This window comes from Salvelinus alpinus, chromosome 11, assembly GCF_045679555.1.
Source record: "Salvelinus alpinus chromosome 11, SLU_Salpinus.1, whole genome shotgun sequence".
Taxonomy (NCBI): Eukaryota; Metazoa; Chordata; class Actinopteri; order Salmoniformes; family Salmonidae; genus Salvelinus; species Salvelinus alpinus.
The window spans coordinates 31656292-31679000 of NC_092096.1; the positions used below are offsets into that span (position 1 = coordinate 31656292).

Here is a 22709-nt window from a genome sequence, read left to right on the forward strand (position 1 = left end):
GATTGCATATAGAATTAACATTACATTATTTGTTCAATTGTCCATATAGCATATTCACTAAAACTGTTATAAGGTTATATAGCCTAATATTGCAATTTTCCAGATAGTTTTCTGTAAATGATATTACCTTGGAGACAGAGGGCAACAATCCAGATGAAGATGGTGATACAAGTCATGGTTGTTGTGGGTTCTGTTGTCATGAAGGACAGCTCTGTCATGAAGTGTTAAACTCACAAGGCTATAAACACTACCAGAGCACTGAAGCATGTGCTGGCTATGCAAAGTGTTCTATATGGAAATAGTCCAACTTGTAAATAGTCTTCTTGGACAGTCAGACTGATGTGATGTAGAGACATGATAGCTTAGTAATCACATAATTCTTTTATGTTTTAAGTGCTGAATGGGGACTAATACATGATTATTATTATAGACATCGACAAATGGAGCATATTGTTATTACTGTCATTCGACCAGATAAAGCAGATACTATGTCTCCCTCCAGTGGTCAGGCTCAGTAACTGCAGGCTGTATGTGGACTGATGCTGCTGACTGACTCTGATCCAAAGGGGAGATCTCCAGAGCTCTGACGTCTCCAGTCTCCTGCTTCACCTGCTGCTCTCTGGAACTACCACAGTGGTGTGAGGGAGGATGTCTGGGTAATGTTCAGGAGCTTTATTGTATGTGTTTGAATCATGTTGATTGGATTCTAGCTATTCAAAACACAGGACATCTTTAGGGGTTTGGATCAATGCACATCATCTCTATTCAGATTGGTTGAAAGTTTTCCTTGAGTTACTCAACAGAGTCAACATGTAGTTAATAGTCAGGAGAAACATTTAGTGATCAGTTATGGTGTAAGGCCTTCTAGACATAGCTCTAGTTTGACTCTATTGTTGTTCAGCTCTACTACACACTGTGTCATTGTCAAATATATCCACACGAGTTACTTTATTCATGATTCCTGTGATCACTGTCTAATGAAGGCAGCACATTTCATACACATTTTGATTAAAAGGGCACCGAACCTAAGATCTGCTCTCAGAACTCACACTGCTAAACAGTACATTTCCATAACTTATTTATTTAAAATGTTTATTTACTAATATGATTTTATTCAATTGTTTCTGCTATGGTTTTTAACCATGTGTGGTCTACACTGTAGCTTCCCTGGGTTTTCTCTACCTTCAACCCCCTGAGGACAGGCTGAACATCTGGTGACAGTGCTGCTCTATTCTGGGACAAGCAGAACCACAGCAAATCTCAGTTTCACTCCCACAACTCCAAATGATAACACAGCCATAAAGTAAAGTTCCACAGCCACAAAGTCAAAATTGCCTCGACAAATTAGCTTTTTGTTCTTAAATTTAAGGTTGGTTAGGTGGGGTTTAGTCAGAATTATGACTTTGTTGCTGTGTTAAGTAGTGACGACCCAGTTTCACTCTCTGAAATACCCTAGACTGGGACAGATGTGGAGAGAAGGGTTGGGCTGGTTTTAACTTCTATGGTTGATTGGCTTCTGATATTTTTTTTATGATAACTACTACCCTAACTCATAGAATTGTTCTAAAATAGTAATAACATGGTCCATTAAGCAATTTCATTCTCTATTTTAGGACACCTGGTGCATCAGTGTAAAAATTATGTGGCACATTCAGTGGATTAAGACAAATCGTTTGCAATTAGGAGGACTTTTTTCTAATGTCTGAGCCCCACATCTTGTTCCTGATTGACAGATCCGGCAGTCCGTAACCCGCTCATGACAATTAATAATTCTAAACGATCAGATTAATTTTCATCACACCATATGAGGACTTTTAGGGGGCTGAAATGTTTGTAACTTTGATTTAAAATGTGATGATTTAATATTTTGACTTCCGTGACTTCCGTGGGGTTACTTATGTACGTACACTGAACACAAATATAAACGCAACATGTAAAGTGTTGGTCCCATGTTTCATGAGCTGAAATAAAAGATCCCAGAAATTGTCCATAATTATGCACAAATAGCTAATTTCTCTTAAATTATGTGCACAACTTTATTTACATCCCTGTTAGTGAGCATTTCTCCTTTACCAAGATAATCCATCCACCTGACAGGTGTGGCATATCAAGAAGATAACTAAACAGCATGATTAATATACAGGTGCACCTTGTGCTGGGGACAATAAAAGGCCACTAAAATGTGCAGTTTGTCACACAATACAATGCCACAGATGTATCAAGTTGTGAGGGAGCGTCCACCAGAGCTGTTGCCAGAGAATTTAATGTTAATTTCTCTACCATAAGTCGTTTGAGAATTTGGCAGTACGTCCAACCAGCCTCACAACCGCAGACCAAGTGTATGGCGTTGTGTGGGCGAGCAGTTTGCTGATGTCAACGTTGGTAACGGAGTGCCCCATGGTGGCAGTGGGGTTATGGTATGGGCAGGAATACGGTATGGCCTGCATACTCGCCAGACATGTCACACATTGAGAATGTTTGGGATGCTCTGGATTGACATGTACAACAGCGTGTTCCAGTTCCCGTTTTGTCTCCATCTCTACATTTAAAGACTAAATCATGGACACTCTTTCTGACACTTGTGGCTGCTTCGTGTGACATTGTTGTATCTACCTTTTTTCTCTTTGTGCTGTTGTCTGTGCCTAACAACGTTTGTACCGTGTTTGTGCTGCTACCATGTTGTGCGGCTGCCATGTGTTGCTACCGTGTTGTTGTCATGTTGTGTTGTTACCATGCTGTTTTGTCACTTGTTGCTGCCATGCTGTGTTGTCTTAGGTCTCTCTTTATGTAGTGTTGTAGTGTCTCGCTTGTCGTGGTGTTTTTTGTCCTATATAGATTTTTCTAAATTCCAGCTCCTGCAGGAGGCCTTTTGCCTCTTGGTAGGCTGTCATTTTAAATAAGAATTTGCTGTTAACTGACATGCCTAGTTAAATAATGTCACGATCTTTCAAGATCGAACCCAGAAGCAGACCAGGACAAGGAGCGTAGGAAGAAGGTGAGTATTTATTTACAATTAAATGTGAAAAAGGTAGATATATCCAGATGGCGTAGCGGGCAGCGGTGGTGAATAGATGAGGGGAAATAGGTGAATCCAATGTAGTAGTAGAATCCTCTGTCAACCAGGCGGGAATGGAGTGAATGATCCAGGTGAGTAACTGAAGGCAAAACAAACGGAGGTAAGTTCAAGGCAAGCAATACGTAAATGAAAACAACAAAACAAATACTATCCAACTGGAGTCTGGTACTCAGGCACAACCTACTGTTCATGGCTAACGATCCGGCAGGGAATGGAAGTCAGGTCAGAGCTTTTGAAGGGAAGAGATGATGATCAGGACAGGTGTGCAGATTACTGATGGGAAACAGGTGCGGGTGAACATCAATCTCCCAACGAGCTAATTCGCCCGGCAACCAGACAGGATGCGTTCCAGGACACCTGAAACACACTCCAGGACAGACACACAGGCAAACCCAGACTCAGGAAGCGGGATTCGTGACAGTACCCCCCCTCCGACGAACGCCACCGGGCGGACTACCTGGAGCGCCAGGATGGAGGCGGTAGAAGTCACGAAGCAGGTCGTCATCCAGGATCTGACGCCGAGGAATCCAACTCCTCTCCTCTGGACCATATCCTTCCCAATCCACTAGATACTGGTACCCTCGACCCCGCCGTCTGGAGTCCATGATGCGGCGCACCGTGTAGACCGGACCACCTCCGATCATCCGAGGAGGAGGAGGACGAGGAGGAGGAGGCAACAGAGGACTGAGGTGAACCGGCTTGAGACAGGAGACATGAAAAGTGGGATGCACTCTAAGTGTTGCAGGTAACTTGAGTCGAACCACAACAGGATTAATGATTCTCTCCACTACAAACGGACCAATGAACTTCGGTGACAACTTCCTTGACTCCGTCCGTAGAGGAAGATCCCGTGTAGCCAACCAAACCTTATCTCCAACCGTATAAGCTGGGGCAGGAATACGGCGACGATTCGCCTGGATCTGATACCGGTCAGAAACTCTAAGGAGAGCCTTCCTGGCCCGATGCCAGGTCCGGTGGCAACGACGAATGTGGGTCTGGACAGAGGGAACCGAGAGATCCCTTTCCTGAGAAGAAAACAAAGGAGGTTGGTATCCGTAAAGGCATTGGAAGGGGGACATCCCAGTGGCAGATGAAGGAAGAGTATTATGGGCATACTCAACCCAGGGTAATTGAGATGACCAAGAGGTAGGATCAGAGGAGACAAGACAACGCAGCGTGGACTCCATCTTCTGGTTGGCTCTCTCCGCCTGACCATTTGATTGTGGGTGAAATCCCGAAGTGAGACTGACTGTAGCTCCAATGGCCAAACAGAAGGATTTCCAGACAGCAGAGGTAAACTGAGGACCACGGTCAGAAACAATGTCACTGGGCAATCCGTGAACCCTGAAAACCTCCCTGACCAGGATCTCGGACGTCTCCGTAGCCGATGGAAGCTTGGAGAGAGGAACAAAATGAGCAAACTTGCTGAATCTGTCCACAATGGTCAGAATGACCGTGTTCCCAACAGAAGGGGGCAATCCCGTGACAAAATCCAGGGCCAGATGCGACCAAGGTCGCCGAGGAATAGGTAGGGGGTGAAGAAGCCCAGAGCTGGGCCGATTGGTACTTTTGTTCTGGGCACAAACAGGACATGCGGCAACAAACCTCCGGGTATCTTCTCCCATGGCAGGCCACCAAAAACGTCTGCGCAGTAGTGCCATAGTCCGAGCAACGCCAGGGTGACAAGCTATCTTGCTGGCGTGGGACCACTGAAGGACAGCAGAACGGACCGACTCGGGTACGAACAACCGACCGGGTGGACCGTTACCGGGGCCGGGCTGCGTCCGAAGGGCCGCCATCACATCCTCCTCTATCCTCCATGTAACGGCTCCCACGACAACATTCTGGGGAAGAATCGTCTCAGTCTTGACCCCACTCTCCTCCGTCTTAGAGAACATCCGGGACAGGGCGTCCGCCTTCCCGTTCTTCGACCCAGGTCGGAACGTCAGGGAAAAATTGAAACGTCCAAAAAACAAAGCCCACCTGGCCTGACGGGCGTTGAGACGTTTAGCCGATTGCACGTAAGCCAGATTCTTGTGGTCAGTCCAGACCACAAACGGTTGCTCCGCTCCCTCCAACCAGTGACGCCACTCCTCCAAGGCAAGCTTCACAGCGAGAAGCTCCCGGTTACCCACATCGTAGTTTCTTTCAGCTGGAGAAAGACGACAAGAGTAGAAAGCGCAGGGATGGAGTTTACCGTCAGTGGAGCTACGCTGGGACAGGATGGCGCCCACACCCACATCAGAAGCATCCACTTCCACAACGAACTGACAGGAAGTGTCAGGTTGAGAGAGAATCGGGGCGTTGGTGAATCGGCTCTTCAAGTCCAGAAATGCTCGGTCTGCCTCAGGAGTCCAACAGAACTTTCTGGTGCAAGACGTCAGGGCAGTTAAAGGTGCAGCCACCCGGCTGTAGTCACGGATAAACCTCCGATAAAAATTCGCAAACCCCAGGAATCTCTGGAGCTGCAATCTTGTACCGGGCTGGACCCAATCCCGAACCGCCCGAACCTTCTCTTGGTCCATCTTGATCTCTCCCCTGGATATGATGTACCCGAGGAAGGACGTTGTGTGGGCGTGAAAATCACACTTCTCAGCCTTCACGAACAGACGGTTCTCCAATAACCGCTGCAGGACCTGCTTGACATGCAGAACGTGGCTAGAAAGCTCCTTTGAGAAGATGAGGATATCATCCAGGTAAACGAACACAAAAATACCAATCATATCTCTCAGAACGTCATTCACCATACTTTGGAACACAGCCGGAGCGTTGGTCAGTCCAAACGGCATCACCTGGTACTCAAAATGTCCCATCGGAGTATTGAACCCAGTCAACCACTCGTCCCCCTCCTTGATCCGAACCAAATGATAAGCATTACGTAAATCAAGCTTCGTAAAAACCGTAGCACCCTGTAAGGAATCGAAAGCCGAGCTCATCAAGGGCAGGGGATACTTGTTCTTAACCGTAATATCATTCAAACCCCGATAATCAATACACGGTCGAAGAGAGCCATCCTTCTTGTTCACAAAAAAAAATCCTGCTCCCAAAGGTGATGACGATGGCCGAATGAGACCTGTAGCTAGAGACTCCTTGATGTAGGTCTCCAAGGCCTCACGTTCCGGTCGAGAGATACTGTATAACCGTCCCTTGGGAAAGGCAGATCCAGGAAACAGATTAATCGCACAATCATAAGGTCGGTGGGGAGGAAGGGACAGAGCCTTCTGTTTACTGAATACCTCACCCAACTCGTGATATGTTTCTGGAACCAGGGACAAATCAGGAGGAGCAGAGTCACTGACCTGACTGGAAACAGCAGGAGAACAGGCAGTCCTAAGGCAGTTAGCATGACACTCAATGCTCCAACTAGTTACCTTCCCTGTCACCCAATCAAACGAGGGATTGTGTTCCTTCAGCCAGGGGTAACCAAGAACCAGAGGAACATGGGGCGAGGACAAAATGAAGAAAGAGATAAACTCTGAATGATTTCCCGACACCAACATCTTAACCGGTTCAGTCCTCATAGTGATCCGTGCCAGACTACTGCCGTTCAGAGTGGTTGCTTCAATGGCTTCCGGCAATTGCTCCTTGGAAAGCCCCAGCTGTTCCACCAAGTCGGCATCCATAAAGCTGCCATCGGCACCTGAATCGATAAAAGCGTTCATGTCAAAACTCTGATCCTTATTCATAAGGGTTGCAGGAAAACGGGGTCTGACAAGATCCTTGAGAGATTGAAACTGGCTCGCTAAAATTCCTCCCAAAACTAGCGAGCCGGGCAGTTTAACGGGCGCTGTGGACAAGCGGAGATGTAATGTCCCGATCTACCACAGTAGAAACAGCTATTGGTCTCACGTCTACGTTGGCGCTCCTCCTTAGTTAGCCCGTGTCCCCCACTTGCATTGGTTCAGAATCTGGTGGCAAGACCCCTCCACTAATCCCGTGTGGAGAATAATGATCAATACGTCCTGGTTCACCTCCTGAACCGAATGGTAACCGAGTTGCAGATTGATTGGATGGGCCCCACTGCTTCTCCCTCCTTCTCTCTCGGACTCTATTATCTACCCGAATAGATAAAGCGACCAAGCTGTCCAGGTCACTAGGCTCTGGATAAGATATCAGCTCGTCCTTAAGTTCCTCTGACAACCCCTTGTAAAAAAACGCTTGTAGTGACTCCTCATTCCAACCACTCTCCACAGCCAATGTCCTGAACTCAATCATAAAATCTGCCACACTGCGATCTCCTTGGCGAAGAGAGAACAAACGTTTAGCTGCATCCTTACCTCGGACTGGATGATCAAAAAGCTTTCTCATCTCTCCCGTGAACTCCTGATATGAAGCCGTGCAGGTTCCCTGCCGTTCCCAAACGGCTGAAGCCCATTCCAGAGCTCTTCCACGCAACAGTTCAATAACAAAGGCTATCCTAGCCTTGTCAGTGGCGTAAGAATGGGGCTGTAGATCAAACACTAACCCACACTGCATAAGAAACGAACGGCATTTTCCCAAATCCCCTTCATATTTATCAGGCGTCGGTACCTTGGGTTCACGGAATGACACCGCTCCAGACACGGCAGGTGAGATGGGTGAAACCGGTGGTGAATGAATCGCCGGCAAACTGAGCTGATCCTGGATTTGTGTCAAGCTAGCAGATAAGTTCTGGATCGAACTCGCTATCTCCTGTAGCGCCGTATTGTGTTGTCCCAATGTCTTCCCCTGCTGGGTAATGGCATGGCAAACGGAGTCCAGGTCCGCTGGGTTCATCACTGGCCGGATCGTTCTGTCACGATCTTTCAAGATCGAACCCAGAAGCAGACCAGGACAAGGAGCGTAGGAAGAAGGTGAGTATTTATTTACAATTAAATGTGAAAAAGGTAGAAATATCCAGATGGCGTAGCGGGCAGCGGTGGTGAATAGATGAGGGGAAATAGGTGAATCCAATGTAGTAGTAGAATCCTCTGTCAACCAGGCGGGAATGGAGTGAATGATCCAGGTGAGTAACTGAAGGCAAAACAAACGGAGGTAAGTTCAAGGCAAGCAATACGTAAATGAAAACAACAAAACAAATACTATCCAACTGGAGTCTGGTACTCAGGCACAACCTACTGTTCATGGCTAACGATCCGGCAGGGAATGGAAGTCAGGTCAGAGCTTTTGAAGGGAAGAGATGATGATCAGGACAGGTGTGCAGATTACTGATGGGAAACAGGTGCGGGTGAACATCAATCTCCCAACGAGCTAATTCGCCCGGCAACCAGACAGGATGCGTTCCAGGACACCTGAAACACACTCCAGGACAGACACACAGGCAAACCCAGACTCAGGAAGCGGGATTCGTGACAAATAAAGGTTAAATAAAAATATCCAGCAACTTCACACAGCATTTGAAGAGGATTGGGACAACATTCCACAGGCCATAATCAACAGCCTGATCAACTCTATGCAAAGGAGATGTCGCACTGCATGAGGCAAAGTGTGGTCACACCAGATAATGACGGGTTTTCTGATCCACGCCCCTACCTACCGTATCTGCATTCCTAGTTGTATCTCATGGACTTGACTTTCCAACGACACTGCTCTGTGGTCTTGGAGTACCCTTGGTCATGCATCTTTTCTGATATGTCCATGTAGATGGGGCCGTTGTGGACAAAGTCTCTCAGCACCCTCTGAACCTCGTCCTCCCCCCAGATGTCAATGCGTGCCAGGGTCTCAGGATCCGACCATGAGCCTGGTGTGATCCTCTCAGAAGTGGTGTAGTTGTCCGCTTCTGTAGACTCTAAATACAAAACAGCCCAATAACATGAAAGTGTCCCTGTTAAGACTTGGCAAAGGAACTTGTGTTGAAGGGACAGCAACTACAGTAGAACCAGTAGTTAAATACATAACAAACAGGGTTCAATCTGACATAGCCATGCTGGGTGTCATTAGAAAGTTTGCATAGTTTGAAATGAGCTGAACTCTTACCTTGAAGTGAGTCACTGTTTGATTCCTCTGATATGTCAATGGTCAAGTCTGTCACCACTGTGCTGGTGGAGGGAGGCTGCCTCTCAAGTATTTTGATCTAAAATATCGTAGAACTTCAAATTAACCTGCTCAGATCCAGATGAACTAGGAGCAACATGGGTAGAGAGAGATTGCAAAATTAGAATCATATCTGTAATCCAATTCACATTAGCAACATGAGAAATGTATCAATAATAGAAACTGAAACTTAATGGCTACCTGATGGTTTGCTGGCACTGCCGATAGCTGGCTTTCAATCACTTTATCCTGGTGTGGCACTGCTCTGCAGTTCTGTAATAACCACGGATGTTGAGCTTTTCCGAAATCTCTGAGTATATGTGACCATTGTGAGGGCAGCGCTTCAGGTTCTGCTGCACAGTGTCGTCTCCCCAGAGCTCCAGGAGAATCACCGTCTCGCCGTCCACCCAGGGGATCTTCTTCCTGTCCTCTGGCACGCCCACTACAGCCTCTGGATGGATCAGAGTCAAAGGGAAAGAGTGTGTGAGAAAGATTGGCCCAATCCCAATCCGTCCACTCACCCTTATCCCTAAAGCCTTGCTGACTCCTCCTCACAGATATCAAAGAATGAGTCAGATATGCTATGTTGAGTTTCTTCCCGGTCCTTCCATTCCCATACAGGGGTCTTCAAGTTGGTCTTATTATATTTTACTCGTGAAAGTAAAATAAATATATGAGGGATTGGAAATGATGCAGACAATTACATTGATGGAAGCAACGATTAGCTGCAATTTTAAAGTTGATCTACCCCCCCGTTTTGAATTATGCCCCCCCCCCCCCACTTCTAAAACCAAGGTTGAGCCCCTAATTATACTAGTACTTCAGTACTATCCGTCCGTATCGTACTGTTGACCATGATGTCCTTCTGGTGGGTTGGCCTCTCCGGTCCAGTTCTAAATTGGTTTAGGACCAATTTAACCAGTTTCAAGTTTTTTGTCACCTTTAGTGAACTTAACTCAGAGAAAATACGTATCACATGTGGCATTCCACAACGTTCGATTTTGGGTTCGGTACTGTTCAGTTTATATAAGAATAGAGAGAGAATCTCACCACACATTTTAATTAATTGGCAATAAAGATAAAACACCAGGTAAAAAACCTAGATGTTATTTTCGATTCGGAACACAATTTTGAATCACACATTAGGAATGTGATTAAAATGTTGCAGCACTGTCCTGACCAAGACCAGATGGAGAGCACACAGCACTGGCTGCCTGTGAATTCATTTTAAGATCGTTTTTTAAATCAATCCTTTATTGTGCACCACAATACATGTCAAACATGCTTTTAAGTTATGTATCCAGTAGATCACACAGTTCCTCTGGCACTGGCCTTTTAACCATCCCAAAGCCTAGTACCAAGAGGCATGGAGAGGCAGCCTTTAGTTACTATGCCCCCAGCCTCTGGATAGCCTGCCAGAGAGGGGACTGAAAACTTGAGGGGGACTGAAAATGTGGACATATGTGGTCTTAAAACACATATTTTTAGCTTTGCTTTTCCTTAGGGTGCTTTTTTGTTGTTCAGTTTGTGTCATTATTTTGTTTATATCTTATGTTTGTTGTGTAGTAAATATTTCAGCTTTTATTTGCATTGTTTTTTATTCGTTTTTTTCCTGTAAAGCACATTGTGTTGCATTCCGTGTTTGAAATGTGCCGTATAGATAAAGCTTGATTTGATTTGATTGTATTATACTAGTACTTCAGTACTATCAGTCCCTGTTGCATTATACTAGTACTTCAGTACTATCAGTCCCTATTGTATTGTATTAGTAATTTACTACTACCGGTTCCTATTGCAGGGGTGGGAAAACGTTTTGGCTCCAGGGCCACATTGGGATTTTGAAATTCCACGGAGGGCCGCATTTTTGGGGGGACCAATTCTTTGTTAAAATCAATTTGCAGGGTCCTCCCAAGTGGCGCAGCGGTCTAAGGCACTGCAATGCAGTGCTTGAGGCGTCACTACAGAGCTGGTTTTGATCCCAGGCTGTGTCACAGCTGGCCGTGACTGGAAGACCCATGAGGCGGTGCACAATTGGCCCAGCATCGTCCGCGTTAGGAGAGGGTTTGGCAGGCCGAGATTTCCTTGTCCCATTGCGTTCTAGTGACACCTGTGACGGACCGGGCGCAGTGCACGCTGACACGGTCGCCAGGTGTATGGCGTTTCCTCCGACACATTGGTGCGGCTGACTTCCGGGTTAAGTGGGCATTGTGTCAAGAAGCAGTGCGGCTTGGCTGGGTTGTGTTTCGGAGGACGCACGGCTCTCGACCTTCGCCTCTCCCATGTCCGTATGGGAGTTGCAGCGATGAGAAAAGATTGTAACTACCTTCTTTTTTTAATGTCTCGCGGGCCAGATTGAAGTGTCCGGCGGGCCGGACTTTTCCCCCCCTTGCCCTATTGTATTATACTAGCACTTCAGTACTAGCACTTTCCCTACACTCTATTATATTATTTAGTAGTAGTAGCTGATCCTCCTCTCTCCACTCTTCCAGCTGGTCCCTCTGTCAGTTCCACAGTGTCTCTGCTCCCTCCTGTCCTCTGAGCAGCTCTCTGGGGGCTCGGCCACACTGGCCTGCCTGCTGAGTGGCTACTCCCCCCAGGGGGCGATGGTGAGCTGGGAGGTGGATGGGGCGGAGGTGACGGAAGAGGTCCTGACCACCACAGAAGAGGAGAAGGGCTGCCGCAACAGCCGCAGCAGCACCAGACCCTGAGCAAGGCACGCTGGGAAGAGGGAATGGTATACACCTGCAGGGTTACCTATTACGACATCAGTGATTCAGCCACCTTCCGGAGAAGTCACTGTAGTAATGACTAGAGACCGGAGAAGCCATTGTAGGAGGCTAGAGTCCCCACATGGTGCTGGTGAAGGAAACATTAGTGTTTTAGAGCTGAATGTTACAGTATACTAGTGAATAATATCAGTAGTGCTGTGTGCTGAATGAACTATTTTGTACATGTACATGTCTTCTTGACTCGGAGTTCAAATAAAGCTTGTTTTGATTAGAAAATAACCCAATAATTAATTGAATCATGATTCCAGTCATCACTATCTCATGAATAGGCAGAACATTTCATACTAATTTAGATTACTCAGCTTCTTTTATAATTTCAGCATTGTAGCATATAGCTACTCTCATGTTTTCAAACAGAATGAAAAGGGCATCTGATCCAACAAATACTCTACAACTGAATGATACTGTTATACTGTAGCACCAATACCAGTGATAATAGTTAGAGATATTTGATAATAAACCTTTAAGACTTTAAGATCTGCTCTCAGAAATCACACTGAAAAACAGTTACTTTCAATAACACATATTTATCATGTTTAATTCCTATGATTTTATTAAATGAGATGTTTTTTAAATGGTTTTCAACAATGTGTAGTCACACTTCTCCATTATATTTCCCCAGGTCTTCTCTGCCTCCAACCTCCTGGGGACAGGGTGAACATCTGGTGACAGTGCTGCTCTATTCTGGGACAAGCAGAACCACCCAACCCTGTCTTTGCAAATCTGTTTCACTTCCACAGCTACTAGTCTAGCAGTTGAACAGTTTTACTGCCTGAAATACCCTGGACTGGGCCAGATGTGAGGGAGTGGACTGGTTTTAACCTCTATGGTGGATTCAGGGAGGGAGACATTACAGATATGCCACCATGTAATTAATGACAGATAAAATGGATATTATACTTTATGATAACAGTGTATAGTGTGTCTCTACATAAATGTGTCATGTTTGAGCCCAGCATCATGTCTCATTCACAGATCTAACAGCTCATGAAAAGGGTTAATACATGCTAGATGATCACATCAAGAACTGGTGGTGAAGTGCATGTAGGGAATTGGTTTGGGGGGCTGATACTTTTCTTTTTACTTCTGTAGATCTTACTCTGCATATGGACTGGTATTGTCGTCCAAAACTACAAATAACTTGTATATACACTTTCAGTTCATGACCAATATAACAAGTTACAACAATGATGATGATAATGATGATGATGACGACGTTGGAGAACGTGTGTTCTGAATGATACTTTCTAACCATTTTCAAAGTTGACCTCCTCTACTGATCAGTGTTTCATGTCACTGTCTCTTCCCCCTCAGCACCTGCAGTAGGTCCCAGTTGTAGCAGTACAGTCACTGTGCAGTCTGACTGAGGGAGGTTTTTGTATGGCTCTCTATCACTGTGTGAACAATCCACTACTGTGGTAATTCTGACAGTAGTAATCTCCTGCATCTTCAGCCTGGACTCCACTGATGGTCAGAGTGAAGTCACTCCCAGATCCACTGTCACTGAATCTAGATGGAGTCCCAGACTGAAGTATTGTAGCACCGTAAATAAGGAGTTTAGGTTTCCTCCAGGTTTCTGTTGGTACCAGGCTAGGCAGGGATAAGAGCCATACACATCACTGCTGGTTTTACAGTTCAGAGAGACTGTCTGTTCAACATGAACAACTTTCACTGTAGGAGTCTGAGTCACAGTGTACTGTCCACTGGATTCTGAAACAAAGAGAAAAAAATAATTGTACATCACCAGGAATTAATAGCACATTCCGAACAAAATTTAAGTTTGCTCATTGGTTACCTTTTAGCATAAAAACATATAACTTTCTATTTTTTACCCTTCGTGTAGAATACAAAAATCCAGATGAATATGGTGATAGAAGTCATGGTTGTTGTGTGTTCTGTTGTCATGAAGGACAGCTCTCAGTCATGAAGTGTTAAACTCACAGGGCTATAAACACTCCCAGACCACTGAAGCATGTGCTGCCAATGCAAATTTTCCTATGTAAATAATATTCCTGGTAAGAATACATTCATAAGATTATACAGAAACAGACTCTTTTATAATGTTTTAAATACCTTATACTGTAAATCCGTGACCCAAGGTGATAATAGTCATAGCCAAAACTATCAGTCCTTATTGTATTATACTGTACAAGTACTGCAGCACTATCAATCCCTATTGTATTATACTAGTGCTTCAGAATGATCAGTCCCTGTTGTATTATACTAGTACTCAGTACTATCAGTCCCTATTGTATTATACTAGTACTTCAGTATTACCAGTCCCTATTGTATTATAATAGTACTACAGCATTATTAGTCCCTATTGTATTATACTAGTACTTCAGTATTACCAGTCCCTATTGTATTATACTAGTACTTCAGTACTATCCGTCCCTATTGTATTATACGAGTACTTCAGTATTACCAGTCCCTATTGTATTATAATAGTACTACAGCATTATTAGTCCCTATTGTATTATACTAGTACTTCATTAGTGTTTAAGAGATCATACAAAAGATTTTGCTGTGCCTCTTATGTGGATGATGTTCAAAATATTTGTTGGTCTGATGTGATTAATGAGGAGCATCCAGACGCTGCAGTTGATGAATTTATGAAATTGCTTCTTCCAATTATTGATAAACATGCACCTGTTAAGAAACTGACTGTTAGAACTGTTAAGGCTCCATGGACTGATGAGGAATTGAAAAACAGTATGGTTGAAAGAGATGGGGCAAAAGGAATGGCTAATAAGTCTGGCTGTACATCTGACTGGCTTACTTACTGCAAATTGAGAAATTATGTGACTAAACTCAACAAAAAGAAGAAGAAACTGTATTATGAAGCCAATATCAATGATGTACAGAATGATGGAAAAAACTTTGGAGTACTTTAAGTGAAATTATGGGCAGAAAGACAAATTCAACTCCATCTTTCATCAAATCAGATGGCTTATTCATCACAAAATCATTTGATGTTGCCAATTATTTTAATGATTATTTCATTGGCAAAATGGGCAAACTTAGGCAGGAAATGCCCATGACAAACAGTGAGCAAATCTATTCATATTTTTTTTTTTAACTAATAATGAAAGAAAAGCAGTGCAAGTTTGAATTTTGTAAGGTGGAAACATTTTTAACAAACAATAATGACAAACCTCCTGGCATTGACAACTTAGATGGAAAGCTCCTGAGGATGGTAGCTGACTCTATAGCCACTCCTATCTGTCATATTTTTAATCTGAGCCTAGAGGAAGGTCTTTGTCCTCAGGCCTGGAGGGAAGTCAAAGTATTTCCGCTACCCCGTAAAGCGGCCTTTACTGGTTCTAACAGCAGACCTATAAGCTTGCTGCCAGCTCTTAGCAAACTGTTGGGAAAAAATGTGTTTGACCAAATACAATGCTATTTCTCTGTAAAAAAATTAACAACAGTCTTTCAGCATGCTTATAGAGAAGGGCAGTCAACATGTACTGCACTGACACAAATGACTGATGATTGGTTGAAATAATTTGATAATAAGAAGATTGTGGGAGCTGTACTGTTAGATTTCAGTGCAGCCTTTGATATTATTGACCATAACCTGTTGTTGAAAAAACTCAAGTACTATGGCTTTTCAACCTCCGCCATATCGTGGATTCAGAGCCATCTATCTAATAGAACTCAAAGGGTTTTCTTTAATTGAAGGGTCTCTAATGTCAAACATGTAAAGTGTGGTGTACCGCAGGGCAGCTCTCTAGGCCTTCTACTCTTTTCTATTTTTACCAATGACCTGCCAATGGCATTAAACAAAGCATGTGTGTCCATGTATGCTGATGATTCAACCATATACGCATCAGCAACCACAGCAAAGGAAGTCACTGAAACCCTTAACAAAGAGTTGCAGTCTGTTTTGGAATGGATGTCCAGTAATAAACTGGTCCTGAACATCTCTAAACTAAGAGCATTGTATTTGGTACAAATCATTCCTTAAGTGCTAGACCTCAGCTGAATCTGGTAATGAATGGTGTGGCTGTTGAACAAGTTGAGGAGACTAAATTACTTGGCGTTATGTTAGATTTTAAACTGTCATGGTCAAAACATATAGATTCAATGGTTGCAAAGATGGAGAGAGGTCTTGCCGTAATAAAGAGGTGCTCTGCTTTTTTGACACCAAACTCCAAAAAGAAAGTTCTGCAGGCTCTAGTTTTGTCTAATCTTGATTATTGTCCAGTCGTGTGGTCCAGTGCTGCAAGAAAAGACGTAGTTAAGCTGCAGCTGGCCCAGAACAGAGCGGCACGTTTTGCTCTTAATTGTAATCAGAGGGCTAATATTGATATTATACATACCAGTCTCTCTTGGCTAAGAGTTGAGGTGAGACTGACTGCATCACTTCTTCTTTGTATAAGAAACATTAATGTGTTGAAAATCCCAAATTGTTTGCATAGTCAAGTTACACACAGCTCTGAGACACACACTTATCCCACCAGACATGCCACCAGGGGTCTTTTCATAGTCCCCAAATACAGAACAAATTCAAGAAAACGTACAGTTTATATAGAGCCCTTATTGCATGGAACTTCCTTCCATCTCATATTGCTCAAATAAACAGCAAACCTGGTTTAAAAAAAACTGATAAAGCATCACCTTGCGGCACAACGCCTCTCCTCTATTTGACCTAGATAGTTTGTGTGTATGCATTGATATCTAGGCTACGTGTGCCTTTTTAAAAATGTATGTATTTCTGTCCTTGAGCTGTTCTTGTCTAATGATGTTCTGTATTATGTCATTCTGTATTATATTTCATGTTTTGTGTGGACCCCAGGAAGAGTAGCTGCTGCTTTTTCAACAGCTAATGGGGATCCTCATAAAATATGAAAATACCAAATACCAGTTGTATTAAAATAGTACTATCAGTCCCTATTGTATTATACTAGTACAGTACTTCAGTGCTATCAGTCCCTATTGTAATGTACTAGTGCTTCAGAATGATCAGTCCCTGTATTATACTAGTACTCCAGTACTATCATGGTAATATGGTATTGATGATGATGGAGGACATGTAATCTGAACAATGTTTTCGAACCATATTCAAAGTTGACCTCCTTACTGATCCATTTTAATGTCTATTACCCCTTAGTCACTGTGCAGTCTGACTTAGGGAGATTTTTGTACAGCCCTGGATCACTGTGTAAACTCTGATAGTAGTAATCTCCTGCATCTTCAGCAGGGCAACTCACAGGGCTATAAACACTCTCAGAGCATTGAAGCATTTGCTGCCAATGTCACGTTCCTGACCTGTTTTCCCTTGTTTTGTATTTATTTAGTATGGTCAGGGCATGAGTTGGGTGGGTTGTCTATGTGTTGTTTTCTATGTTGGGGTTTTGTGTGTTCGGCCTGGTATGATTCTCAATCAGAGGCAGCTGTCATTCGTTGTCCCTGATTGAGAATCATACTTAGGCAGCCGGGGTTTCACGTGTTTTTTGTGGGTGTTTGTCTACCGTGTTAGTGTTTTCACCACACGGTACTGTTTCGGTTTTCTGCACTTCGTTTATTGTTTTGTATTTCAGTGTTCAGTTTCGGTTTTAATAAATCATCATGAGCACGAACCACTCTGCATATTGGTCCGATCCTTCTCGCCTCTCCTCGTCCGATGAGGAGGACGATATAGACTATCGTTACAGCCAATGCAAAGTTTCCTTTGTAAATATTTTTCCTGGTAAGGACCCACATTCAACAGTTAACTATGATTCAGATTATACAGATTATTTTATCATGGTTTAAGTAAATTCTACTGTCAATCAGTGATTCAAGATGAACATTTAATGATCTGCGTTCTTCAGTGGATGATAGTCATAACTATCAGTCCCTATTGTACTGTTGACCATGATGTCCTTCTGGACAGACTGGGGAGGTGGGTTGGCCTCTCCGGTCCAGTTCTAAATTGGTATAGGACCTAATTAACCGGTCGAGAGTTGTCACCCTTGGTGAACATAACTCAGAAAAAATACATATCACATGTGGTGTTCTACATGGTTCAATTTTGGGTCCAGTACTGTTCAGTTTATATATGTTACCCATTGGCAGCGTTATCATAAAGCACAGCATTGATTAACACTGCTAAGCAGACGATACACAACTTTCCATTTCTGTGTCACCAGAGAATTTTTGCTCGAAGGATAAATTAGACTGTATTAGTGATTTAGCCTCCCTGGTACAAGTGGGACGCTACTTGTACCTCCCTGGTACAAGTGGGACGCTACGAGCGTCCCACCTCGACAACAGCCAGTGAAATTGCAGGGCGCTAAATTCAAAACAACAGAAATCCCATAATTAAAATTCCTCAAACATACAAGTATTATCCACCATTTTAAAGATAAACTTCTTGTAAATCCAACCACAGTGTCCCATTTCAAAAAGGCTTTACTGCGAAAGCACACCATGCGATTATGTTAGGTCACAGAAAACCATACAGCCATTTTTCCAGCCAAAGAGAGGAGTAACAAAAAGCAGAAATAGAGATAAAATTAATTACTAACCTTTGATGATTTTCATCAGATGGCACTCATAGGACTTCATGTTACACAATACATGTGTCACGACTTCTACCGAAGATAACCCCTCTCCCTGTTCGGGCGGCGCTCGGCGCTCGGTGTCGCTGGTTTACTAGCCGCCACCGATCCCTTTTTCCTTTTCTGGTTGTTTTGTCTGTGTTCATTTTCACACCTGGTTTCAATTGCGTTTATTTCTGTGTGTATATAGGGCACCTGTTACCTGCCTTATTTTGTGCGGGATTAAGCTTGTTTGTATTTGCGCTCGTTTATCTTTGATGCGTCTTGTTTTCGTTATTACGCACGTGTAGTTTAGTTTCGGAACTGAGTTTGTTCCTCCGTGCCAAAGAGTTTCTGTTTTGTTTTCACATTTTTTTGGCACTTGTATGTAGTGTCGGAACTGTGGTTGTTCCTCCGTGTGTTGGCACGAGTTTCTGGGTCCGTGGGAGAGCGTAGTTTTGGATTTTCGTCTGTGGCAATTTTGTATTGATGGACTATATATATATATAATATTATATATTAAACACGCTTCTCAGAAATCCCTGCTCTCCTGCGCCTGACTCCTACACCTCTCACCGAGACGCACCTTATCACAGAATCCCTCACCAAAAATATTATGGAGTCAGCAGGAGCCGACGCACTCCCAGGGTCCGTGGAGGAGCGAGTTCAACACCACACGGCAGTGTTACACCGGCTGGGAACCGCCATGGATCAGGTGATGGCGACGATGGAGAGATGGGAGAGAGGTGGCCTTCCCACACCTTTATCAGCCACACCCCAACCAGTACCACTACCCTCTCCTTCATTGCCTGAGCACAGTGGGATTCGACTCGCCCTCCCGAGGGAGTACGATGGGACGGCGGCCGGGTGCCAGGGGTTCTTACTCCAGATGGACCTATACAGATGGACCTGGAGACCGTTCGTCCGGCTCCTTCGGGAGGTGAGAGCGTGAACGCCCTCGTCTCCTGCCTCTCCGGTAAAGCCCTGGAGTGGGCCAACGCGGTATGGAACGATCCTGACTCGGCGAGGGACCACTACCCAGAGTTCACCCGCCGCTTTCGGGCCGTGTTCGATCACCCACCTGAGGGTCGAGCGGCGGGTGAACGGCTGTTCCATCTGAGGCAGGAGAAGAGGAGTGCTCAGGACTTTGCTCTAGAGTTCCGGACCTTGGCCGCTGGCACGGGATGGAACGACAGGGCCTTGATCGATCACTATAGGTGTAGTTTGCGTGAGGAAGTCCGTAGGGAGCTGGCCTGTAGAGACACCACCCTCTCCTTGGACCAGTTGATCGACATGTCCATTCGGTTGGACAACTTGCTGGCGACCCGCGGACGTCCAGATCGGGCTCTGTCAGTTCCACCACTCCAACACCCATGGAGCTAGGAGGTGCTGCAGCGAGGGCGACCGGAGGAGGGGGCCTTTCCTGTGCCAGCTGTGGTCGCAGAGGGCACACTGCTGACCGGTGCTGGGGGGGTCCTCCAGGGAGTCGAGACGCCAGGCCGAGCACTGCTCGGACACCTCAGGTGAGTCGGCACCAGGCTCACCCAGATCCCCCCTGTTGGTCACATGTATGTATGGATTGTTTTTCCTGAATTTTCCCCTCTTTCCCGGCATAAGGCGCTAGTAGATTCAGGCGCGGCGGGGAATTTTATTGACCGCGGTTTAGCGCACAGGTTAGGGATCCCCCTTGTTCAGCTTGACAAACCCTTCCCAGTGCACGCCTTAGATAGCCGACCATTAGGGTCAGGGCTAGTCAGGGAGGCCACGGCTCCACTGGGCATGGTCACACAGGAGGGTCATGAGGAGAGAATTAGTCTCTTCCTCATTGATTCTCCTGCGTTTCCGTTGGTGCTGAAGATCCCCTGGTTGGCCCGTCACAACCCCAGGATTTCGTGGCAACAGAGGGCTCTACAGGGGTGGTCGGAGGAGTGCTCAGGCAGGTGTGTAGGAGTTTCCATCGGTGCTACAACGGTGGAGAGTCCAGACCAAGTCTCCACCGTGCGCATTCCCTCAGAATATGCCGATTTGGCTATCGCCTTCTGTAAAAAGAAGGCGACCCAATTACCACCTCATCGACGAGGGGATTGTGCGATAAATCTCCTGGTAGGCGCTGCACTTCCCAGGAGTCACGTGTATCCCCTGTCCCAGGAGGAAACGGTGGCTATGGAGACATACATATCTGAATCTCTGGGGCAGGGGTACATTCGGCCCTCCATCTCACCTGCCTCCTCGAGTTTCTTTTTTGTGAAGAAGAAGGAGGGAGGTCTGCGTCCGTGCATTGACTATAGAGGTCTAAATTCCATCACGGTGGGGAATAGTTACCCGCTACCTCTCATTGCCACGGCGATTGAGTCATTTCACGGAGCACGGTTTTTCACAAAACTGGATCTCAGGAGTGCATATAACTTGGTGCGTATCCGGAAGGGAGATGAGTGGAAGACAGCGTTTAGTACCACATCCGGCCATTATGAGTACCTCGTCATGCCGTACGGGTTGAAGAATGCTCCAGCAGTCTTCCAATCTTTTGTAGACGAGATTCTCAGGGACCTGCACGGTCAGGGTGTGGTGGTTTACATCGATGACATTCTGGTCTATTCCGCTACACGCGCCGCGCATGTGTCTCTGGTGCGCAAGGTACTTGGGCGACTGTTGGAGCATGACCTGTACGTCAAGGCTGAGAAATGCTTGTTCTTCCAACAGGCCGTCTCCTTCCTTGGGTATCGCATTTCCACATCAGGGTTGGTGATGGAGTGTGACCGCATTGCAGCCGTGCGTAATTGGCCGACTCCAACCACGGTAAAGGAGGTGCAGCGGTTCTTAGGGTTTGCCAACTACTACCGGAGGTTTATCCGGGGTTTTGGGCAGGTGGCTGCTCCAATTACGTCACTGCTGAAGGGGGGGACGGCGCGTCTGGGGTGGTCGGCTGAGGCGGACAGGGCTTTTGGTCGCCTGAAGGCTCTTTTTACCTCGGCTCCCGTGCTGGCGCATCCGGACCCCTCTTTGGCATTCATAGTGGAGGTGGACGCATCCGAGGCTGGGGTTGGAGCCGTGCTCTCCCAGCGCTCGGGTACGCCACCGAAGCTCCGCCCCTGTGCTTTCTTTTCTCGGAGCTCAGCCCGGCGGAGCGAAACTATGACGTGGGGGATCGGGAGTTGCTGGCTGTTGTCAGAGCCCTGAAGGTGTGGAGACATTGGCTTGAGGGGGCCCAACACCCTTTTCTCATCTGGACTGACCACCGTAATCTAGAGTACATTCGGGCAGCGAGGAGACTGAACCCTCGTCAGGCAAGGTGGGCCATGTTTTTCACCCGATTTAGGTTTACCATCTCCTATAGACCAGGCTCCCAGAACACTAAGGCAGACGCACTGTCCCGAGCGGGCCATCGATCCTGCGCCCATCCTCCCGGCTTCTTGTCTAGTGGCACCTGTGACGTGGGAGGTTGACGCAGACATTGAGCGAGCATCGCGTGTTGAGCCTACTCCACCACAGTGTCCAGCGGGACGGGTGTACGTTCCGCTGGAGGTTAGAGACAGGCTAATTTGGTGGGCTCACACGTCCCCCTCCTCTGGTCACCCGGGGATTGGTAGGACGGTGCGATGTCTTAGTGGGAAGTACTGGTGGTCCACTTTAGCCAAGGACGTGAGGGTTTATGTGTCCTCCTGCTCAGTGTGCGCTCAGTGCAAGGCTCCTAGGCACCTGCCCAGAGGGAAGTTACAACCCCTTCCCGTTCCACAGCGGCCTTGGTCACACCTGTCGGTTGACTTCTTGACCGATCTGCCACCATCACAGGGCAACACCACGATCCTGGTCGTTGTGGATCGGTTTTCTAAGTCCTGTCGTCTCCTCCCTTTGCCTGGTCTCCCTACAGCCCTACAGACGGCGGAGGCCCTGTTTACTCACGACTTCCGGCACTACGGGGTGCCTGAGGATATTGTTTCTGATCGGGGTCCCCAGTTCACGTCCAGGGTGTGGAAAGCGTTCATGGAACATTTGGGGGTCTCGGTCAGCCTTACCTCTGGGTTTCACCCCGAGAGTAATGGGCAGGTGGAAAGAGTGAACCAGGATGTGGGTAGGTTTCTGCGGTCGTATTGCCAGGACCGGCCAGGGGAGTGGGCGAAGTACATCCCATGGGCAGAGATGGCCCAGAATTCACTCCGCCACTCCTCTACGAACCTGTCGCCCTTCCAATGTGTGTTGGGTTATCAGCCGGTCCTGGTACCATGGCATCAGAGCCAGACCGAGGCTCCTGTGGTGGACGATTGGGTGAGACGCTCAAGGGAAACCTGGGAGGCCGCCCACGGGTACCTT

At 46.1% G+C, this 22709-nt stretch overlaps 1 long non-coding RNA gene across 1 annotated transcript; it reads left to right on the forward strand.

Moving 5' to 3' along the window:
• The first annotated feature begins 316 nt into the window (after positions 1–316).
• On the forward strand, positions 317–12093 carry LOC139533993 (uncharacterized). Its single transcript, XR_011666896.1, has 2 exons — positions 317–656; positions 11578–12093. It is a non-coding gene; the product is annotated as an uncharacterized lncRNA (long non-coding RNA).
• The last annotated feature ends 10616 nt before the right edge of the window (positions 12094–22709 follow it).